The 7,475-nt window shown below is 33.4% G+C and overlaps 1 long non-coding RNA gene across 5 annotated transcripts; it reads right to left on the bottom strand.

The window, feature by feature from the left end:
- Window positions 1–359: 359 nt before the first annotated feature.
- On the bottom strand, window positions 360–6,732 carry LOC139862530 (uncharacterized). Of its 5 annotated transcripts, XR_011764212.1 has the most exons (12): window positions 6,605–6,732; window positions 6,128–6,167; window positions 5,236–5,404; window positions 4,799–5,153; window positions 4,650–4,721; window positions 4,271–4,573; window positions 4,084–4,143; window positions 3,838–3,952; window positions 3,162–3,230; window positions 2,908–2,977; window positions 1,820–2,831; window positions 360–1,336 (listed from the first exon to the last, which is right to left on the bottom strand). It is a non-coding gene; the product is annotated as an uncharacterized lncRNA (long non-coding RNA). The 5 variants fall into 5 exon arrangements; XR_011764213.1 differs by having other exon boundaries at window positions 4,084–4,152; window positions 4,799–5,404; XR_011764211.1 differs by having other exon boundaries at window positions 4,799–5,404.
- Window positions 6,733–7,475: the final 743 nt, after the last annotated feature.

Raw genomic sequence — 7,475 nt, 5'->3', positions numbered from 1 at the left:
ATTTTTATTACCGTCTTTATGAAAATATATGTATGTATATTTTCTTCAGATGTAATACAGATTTAATGAGTTAATATCATATTAAGCTCATTTAATTTTCGGCTTGACTTAGAAATGATTAATCTTTAAAATATTAAAGTTGTTTCACTGTAGCAAAATACGATTTTACTGTAGCAAATAGTGTTTCAATGTAGCAAATAGTGTTTTACTGTAGCAAAGTCATTTTTACTGTAGCAAATAGTGTTTTACTGTAGCAAAGTCATTTTTACTTGTACATATATATATATATATATACATACATATAATTGTTCATGAATCGTCGAGAACAATCGAAAGGTAATTGAATAGTTCAAGAATTTTGAGATTCAACTTTACAGACTTTGCTTATCGTGTCGGAAACGTTAAATCATTTAAAGATAAAGTTTAAATTTGGTCAAAAATTTCAGGGTTGTCACACCCGAGCCACCGCATCCATGCAAATCTATAAAAATGTAAACAACGAGAGGGTAAGCTAACACTTAGTGAGTGAGAATATACTACATACATATATATGCATAAAATGGACACGCCACACAAATAATCAAATATCACATACCGGGGCATCCAAGTATAAGGCAAACTAAGCATACCATTCAACCGCTATATAACAAGCTAATAACATCAACAATATAAGTACACCAACGACGATGCGTACAACGCCAATAAGCTACACCCGGAGGGTTAGCTACATCACAACAATACAACAATAAAGCGTAAAACGCCCAAGGTTAACCCCTTAACCCAATACCAAAAGTCAATTACCAAAATACCAAAATGAAGATTGGCCGAACTACACGAGCCTTAGTAAATCCGCATCTACACGAGATTACTATCTTCAATACCACAACAACATCGAGGTTGGCCGAACTACACGAGCCTTAGTGAATCCGCAACCACACGAGATCACTACCTCAATAAGATGACCGAACTACACGAGTCATCGTGAATCCGTCATCGTGAATCCGCATCCACACGTGATCTACTTCTCCAATCACAACTCAATACCAACCCTTCGCCTTTGGGGTTGTATAGTCCACATAACAAGCATATGTGATAATGTACACACAAAGTGTGCACCTCGCCAAAGGTGGTCAACCAAAACGCACAACCGTGTCAATTGGACCTATTACACAAGTCCATCAAATCCACCTATATGTGAAGTGAGCTCTATAACCGAGAACCACTTCACCCGACCCGCACCCATCCTACACATACATATGCACATAGGATATTAACACTCACCTTGTCGTCTTGATGAATTCTACCGAATAATCCACAACTCGCCGATGGAATGTACCTATTCCAATATCACAAATGCAACAACACAATTAGAGTGGATTTACAAACCAACTCAAATCGACACTTAGTGCAATTTCGACCCATTGCATTTCCAAGCACCAAACCACGTCCAAACCAACCAATAATCACTAACACACGTGAGAATGGTCCTAATACGCCAACTAAACCCGAACACAAGTGTTAACCACTCGTCTCGCCCAATTTGACACATAAACCTTAATTTTGACCCATTTCAAAATTAATCAACCAAATACCCTCAAATGGGTTTCAACACTTCCATAATCACTAACACTAGTGGTTATACCCATTATCAAAGCCTAATCATGGCCAAAACGTCAACCAACCCAAAACTCGCCATGTGAAAACAATAACTAGTCACCATAAACCCACTTCATCATCTAAAAGGGTTTCACAACTAATCAAGCTCAAACCCTAACTTGAATATCAATTCTAACAAATGAAATTCGGAGTTTGAACTTACCAATACTACCACAACGTAGCCGTGAACGAGATGAACAACTTTAGAACCCGAGCTTTGGCGAGAATCCGGCTCCTTCTTCTCCAAATCAAGCTCTCTCTCACTAAAAATGAGTTTCTCTCACTAGAGTTTGAAGAGAGTGTTTGTGTGGGTGAATGAGATCTACAAATGGCCAATGGATCAGCTTTGAAAGCTCCAAACCGACACCCGAGTGAAATTACCAATTTGTCCCTTTTTAAAATAAACTAACAGCTGGCCCGTCAGTTATGTTGGACGGCGTCCCAAATCTTGGACGGCGTCCCACCTTTCTTTGCTGGACGGCGTCCTAAAATTTGGACGGCGTCCCCTTCTACTGAAACAGGATCAGGGTCTTACAGGAAAGCTTTGTGGGATATAATATCAACACACATTTTTCCTTAATCATTCACTTACAATGTACGTTTTTTGGTGTTCAAACATATGAAGAAAGAGATATACTAATAAATTTAAAGTAATTAGTCCATAAAAGTATCACATACCATTTCACATAAAACCATCCTCTAGACTTCCTCCAGTGTGCTCTCAAATAGATTGTTTTCTGCCTTGTCAACAATGAACTCTAGGTAACCTCTAATTAATTCTAGTGAAACTGTAAAATGTGTGTTTCCTTCTATTACTTTGAATTGCGAGTGGAAGTTCATAAGGGTTGTCGCAACCCATATCCTTTACTAGCTTTTCATAATAGGCAGATGTTATGTAATTTAAGACACAAATACGACAAAAAGAAATAAAAATAGCCATAAGAAAGAAATAAATCGTTACGCACTAACATATTAGAAAAAAAAAGATTGCTACTTAAAATAGAACACTCAAAACAACCATAAGGAAAATAGCTCATTAAGGTAATAAAGTTATAAATCATACCTTTTAGTTGAAGAGAAACAAAGATACATATAACGGGTGACTCATTCACTGACACCGCAGCCCGACAACAGTATAAACTCAAAAGGTGAAGCATCAATGTTGTCACACGTAACTGGAGACAGTAAGATAAAATGATACTAAGATAACCAAACAACAAAGGTTCACTTGCCCAACACTATCGAATATACCTGTAGGTGTTTCTTCACTTTCAAGCGATAAAGATTATGAAGTTCCAACGGTTCCATCGCCACCTGCAACCTGTCAAATAACAACCCAAATTCTTGTCTATATTAACATCATATACCGAAAAGTAGTATACACTATCAACATGAATCATACAACACTTACCACAATCGTCTACCCTTCGCGAGTTCCGTTGGCACAATTCATATTAAAATCATATACCTAAATGTAGTATCAACATGAATCATACAACACTTACCACAATCGTCAACCTTTCGTGAATTTCCTGCGCACAATAGTCAGCAAGAGTACAAATTCTCAACGCAACCTGACCCATATTGAACAAACTCATGAGACTTCACAGTCTAAAGGTCAATCACCTAGAACCAAAGCTATATTAATTAATAAACAAAAATAATAATAAACCATCTTTTTTAGCACAGTGGGCTTAAAAGTATATAATTTTAATAAATCACAATGGATGGATTGAAATCAATAAATGCTCAATTTGACACCATATAACCAAAATGGGTCAAATGGTCAATATACACGAACAAACCCATCTTATCTTAACTATATGTCTATAATTTATGCAACTCATATCGGTAGATGTTATAGGATTTGCTATGGAAGTATGACTTCAACTGCAACTACAAGTATATATTGTTGGGGGCTGCCATTTAGACAACCATCTATATACATGTTTACAAATCACAACAGACAGTTGTTGCAACCTAGGTGTTTAAACAACCATCTACGTACCAACAACCATATAGCTGCTACATATATATTTACATATTCAACTATGTATGTATCTACATAACCCATGAGCAACAACATTTATAAAACACACAACAATTACAACAATTCAGAAAACAACTATTCAAAATTGTAACGCGGAAAACAAAACATACAGTGAACATAAAGAAGCAAACCTGATATTACGCACCGGTTAGCAAGTTGAAGGTAAATCGATGCTGAAACAAACAAACCACACTTTTTTGTCAAGATCAACATTTTCGTTTGAGGACTCCGTTAGACTTCCCAGGCCTAGACATAAGTCAATCATTAGTGATAGGGTTGGGACGAACAAATAAATAACTGTAAAAAAACAAAAAAACAATACGAAAAATAGCCAATGCAGATAGTATTTATAAAAGAATATACATAACAAAACGTACAACGAACACAAACAGGCCCACCATCACCAACATTCTGATCAGGACCAATCAAAGTAACCACTGCAGACACTAATGAATCATCAAAGCACACATTAGCAACCAAAATTCAGTTATAAAAAAAGAACCTACATAAAAAACAATAATAACAATAATAATAAGACATAACAAACTGAAACCAAAATATTACCAACATTCCGAGGGTTAACGCCAACAACTGACTCTTTGAAACCGGACAAAGACGATATGGTACCATTGACATTATTGGTGACAACAGAACCAGCTGAGCCCAAAATAGTTTCAACATTTAATGATCAAATAAGAGAAGTGAAACAAATCAGTAAAGCAACATATAACCAACAACAGTTAAACTAAAGAACGACAAATAAAAAAAACATAAACAATAATAAATTTTATATTAGAAAGCAATCCATAAGCTGCATCAAATGGTTCTTGAGGCAATATCCCGGAGAGACGATTATAGGAAAGATCTCTGCAAGAAAGATGCTTTATGTAATCAATATGTTGAAACTTGAAACAAACCTTGCTAAACATGTATGGTTGCTTACATATCCATAACACTTCTTAAGTTGCCAAACTCGACTGGTAGATATCCGGTTAATTCATTGCGGCTCAAATTCCTGTAGTTATTCAACAAAAAGTATGAGCAAGTTATAAAGAAAGCCTATTAAAATATAATTTGATAAAGCAAACTTACACTTTTAAGAGATGTTCCAAATCACCAAGTGGAGAAGGGATTGGACCACTAATTATGTTGTTCGAGAGGTCCCTTTTCAATTAAAACATTCCAATTCCAATAAATAATTTTCTCCACTACCAGTTATCACTTGAAATAACCTTCACTTCCCAAATGCTTATGTTTTTCAGCTAAACCATATTCACCACCCATTTGACCCATAACGATTCTTTTTGGGCAATTAATGATTCTTTTTAGACAATCATCTTTCACAACAAAAAAAGAACTACAAGTACGTATAATAAATATAAATAAATACAATCATTTTATTTAATATCTGGTATCCAACGAATAACTGTTCCGAAGTATGCAACATCTACAATGTACATAAGAATCATAATCATAACATTAACAGAAATCGAATGAAATTAATTATAAAAAAAACATAAAAGAATTACCATTTGTAAGTCTTCAAATACACCCAAGTAGTTGAACAGAATCACATATCGATGCTGTATAATCAGTCGTAACACAACAATCTGTTTGCACATCATGAAAAGCACTAACACAATGATGCACATTACAAACAGCGCTAACACTATCACCATCAAGTGTTGTCACAACATCCTGTAACTCACATAATTGATCAGCACAATTTCTAAACTGCTGAGTCACTAACAATACACTACAAAATGTATTAATCATAAAATTTATGCAAACAATGATAACAAAATATCCCATTAATAGCAACAGCAGTAATAAACATTATAGAAAATCATTATTAGCACAGGGCAACAAATTTCACATATAAAAAATCAAAACTATAAGTAACTAATAGTAACAACCTAAATATATTACCATAGCTTTACAAAAGCAAGATTTTGAGCACATCAAGCTCAACAACAACGGCAACACTATAACAAAAACTAAACATTCAAAAATCAGTCCAAAATTTAAAAACTAAAAAGATGAAAATAAATTACAAACACAATACCTATAAAAAACAATTAAAATACAGTGACTTAATGAAGGCTACTAAAGGAAGGCTATTGTAAAAAAAAAAAAAAAAAAAAAAAATCCAAAAAACACTCTAAAATTTGAAAACCAAAAGGATGAAAATAAATTCCAAACACAATACCTATTAACAAAAAGCAATAAGAAAGAAAGAATGCAAATGCAGATTAAAAACCTAGATCGACAAACCAACAACAGTTGAATCAAAGTTAGTAAACCATTAAAGAAACCCAAACAATGTTAATAACTCAAAAATATCAACATCTTGAACTAAATAAAAGACACTACAGAAATTTTAAAAAAATAAAAATAAATAACAATCGAAAAAAAACATACCTCAATCGTAGCTGAAAGGAGTGATTGCATGAGTTAGTACCTTCGTAACACCATAGGAAAATAGATGATGAAATGAAACCCAAACCAATATTACGCAGATTAATACACAATTACACGGGTACATCCATGCAATTAGACAACGTAGCCAACTAAGTTATCAGACCCACTAACTCTATTAGGTTAATACGACAGTTTAAAACTTTCCAATTAAACCTAAAACGACATTTGAAAGCCCACTAAATTAGAGGCTTAAACGACATTATATTGGTCAAAAGTTAAACATAAAACGACAATGCGTCGTTTGGCTAACATATGTTATGATAAATACCTAATTTATGTACTATAACTAATATAATTGACATGAAATGTGTAGCTTAATCAGATTTTAGAATCATTAAAAATATCGGTTGGCTTCTTACAAAATTTCACGAAACGTACTATATTAATATTTTCTTTGTCTTTGTTAAAAGTCAATACCTTCAAAACATCTTTCAAATTGAGTGTATCAAGATTCACGATCAGTGGGCGAAACCGAAATTCAGTGGTCAGTCTTAATCATTATGTCATCTTATCCCTGTTGATCCTATATCATCCAAGGTACACATAAATATATAAGTTTCACCTACATATGAAAAAAATGTAAGGATCTTAGCTTAAAAATTAAATACATATCATCAAAGAGTAAAAATATAAGTAAATCATGTTAACTCACATACACCGTAGCATAAAGTAATAAATATATACAAATTTCACCCATAATAGCATAGAGAAATTTCTCCCTTGTTATCACGGAGAATGATCTTGGGGTGGCCTAATAATACAGAAAAGTTGTTATAAGATTGAAACTTCAATTTTACTATTATGTCAGTACGTTACATGATGAGCATTAACAAAAACAAACTTTCAGTTCAAATGGAGATAAGAAGGTCCTATAGCTGATCTAATAGCAACACACACCATACTGAATTACGTGATTGGTATCAAAGATTTACCAAAATCAGTCAAATCATATTCCAATGACAACACAACAATTAAAATTAGTCTTTAACTTGAAAGTGGTTTGTCTTTCAAGATTTCTCAAATAAAACTTTTGCCGTTTATTATTTAACTAAAAGATGGAATTACCTTATAACAAACTCAAAATGAATTACCAAGCCCATGACATCACGACAACAATTTGGTTAATGTTATAAATGATATTTTTCAAACTACAAACACTCAATCATGTATTAAGGAACAACACTAATTATTCACACAACACAATAGTTATTCAACCAAAAGCCTTATTATTCAGAATTCATAATCATATTAAAAAAGAAATAGAAAAAGCGTGATCTAAACTGAACAT

This window comes from Rutidosis leptorrhynchoides, chromosome 8, assembly GCF_046630445.1.
Source record: "Rutidosis leptorrhynchoides isolate AG116_Rl617_1_P2 chromosome 8, CSIRO_AGI_Rlap_v1, whole genome shotgun sequence".
Classification (NCBI taxonomy): domain Eukaryota; kingdom Viridiplantae; phylum Streptophyta; class Magnoliopsida; order Asterales; family Asteraceae; genus Rutidosis; species Rutidosis leptorrhynchoides.
Note: the sequence above shows the minus strand (reverse complement) of the source record. Positions and strands in the feature narration are given on the sequence as shown.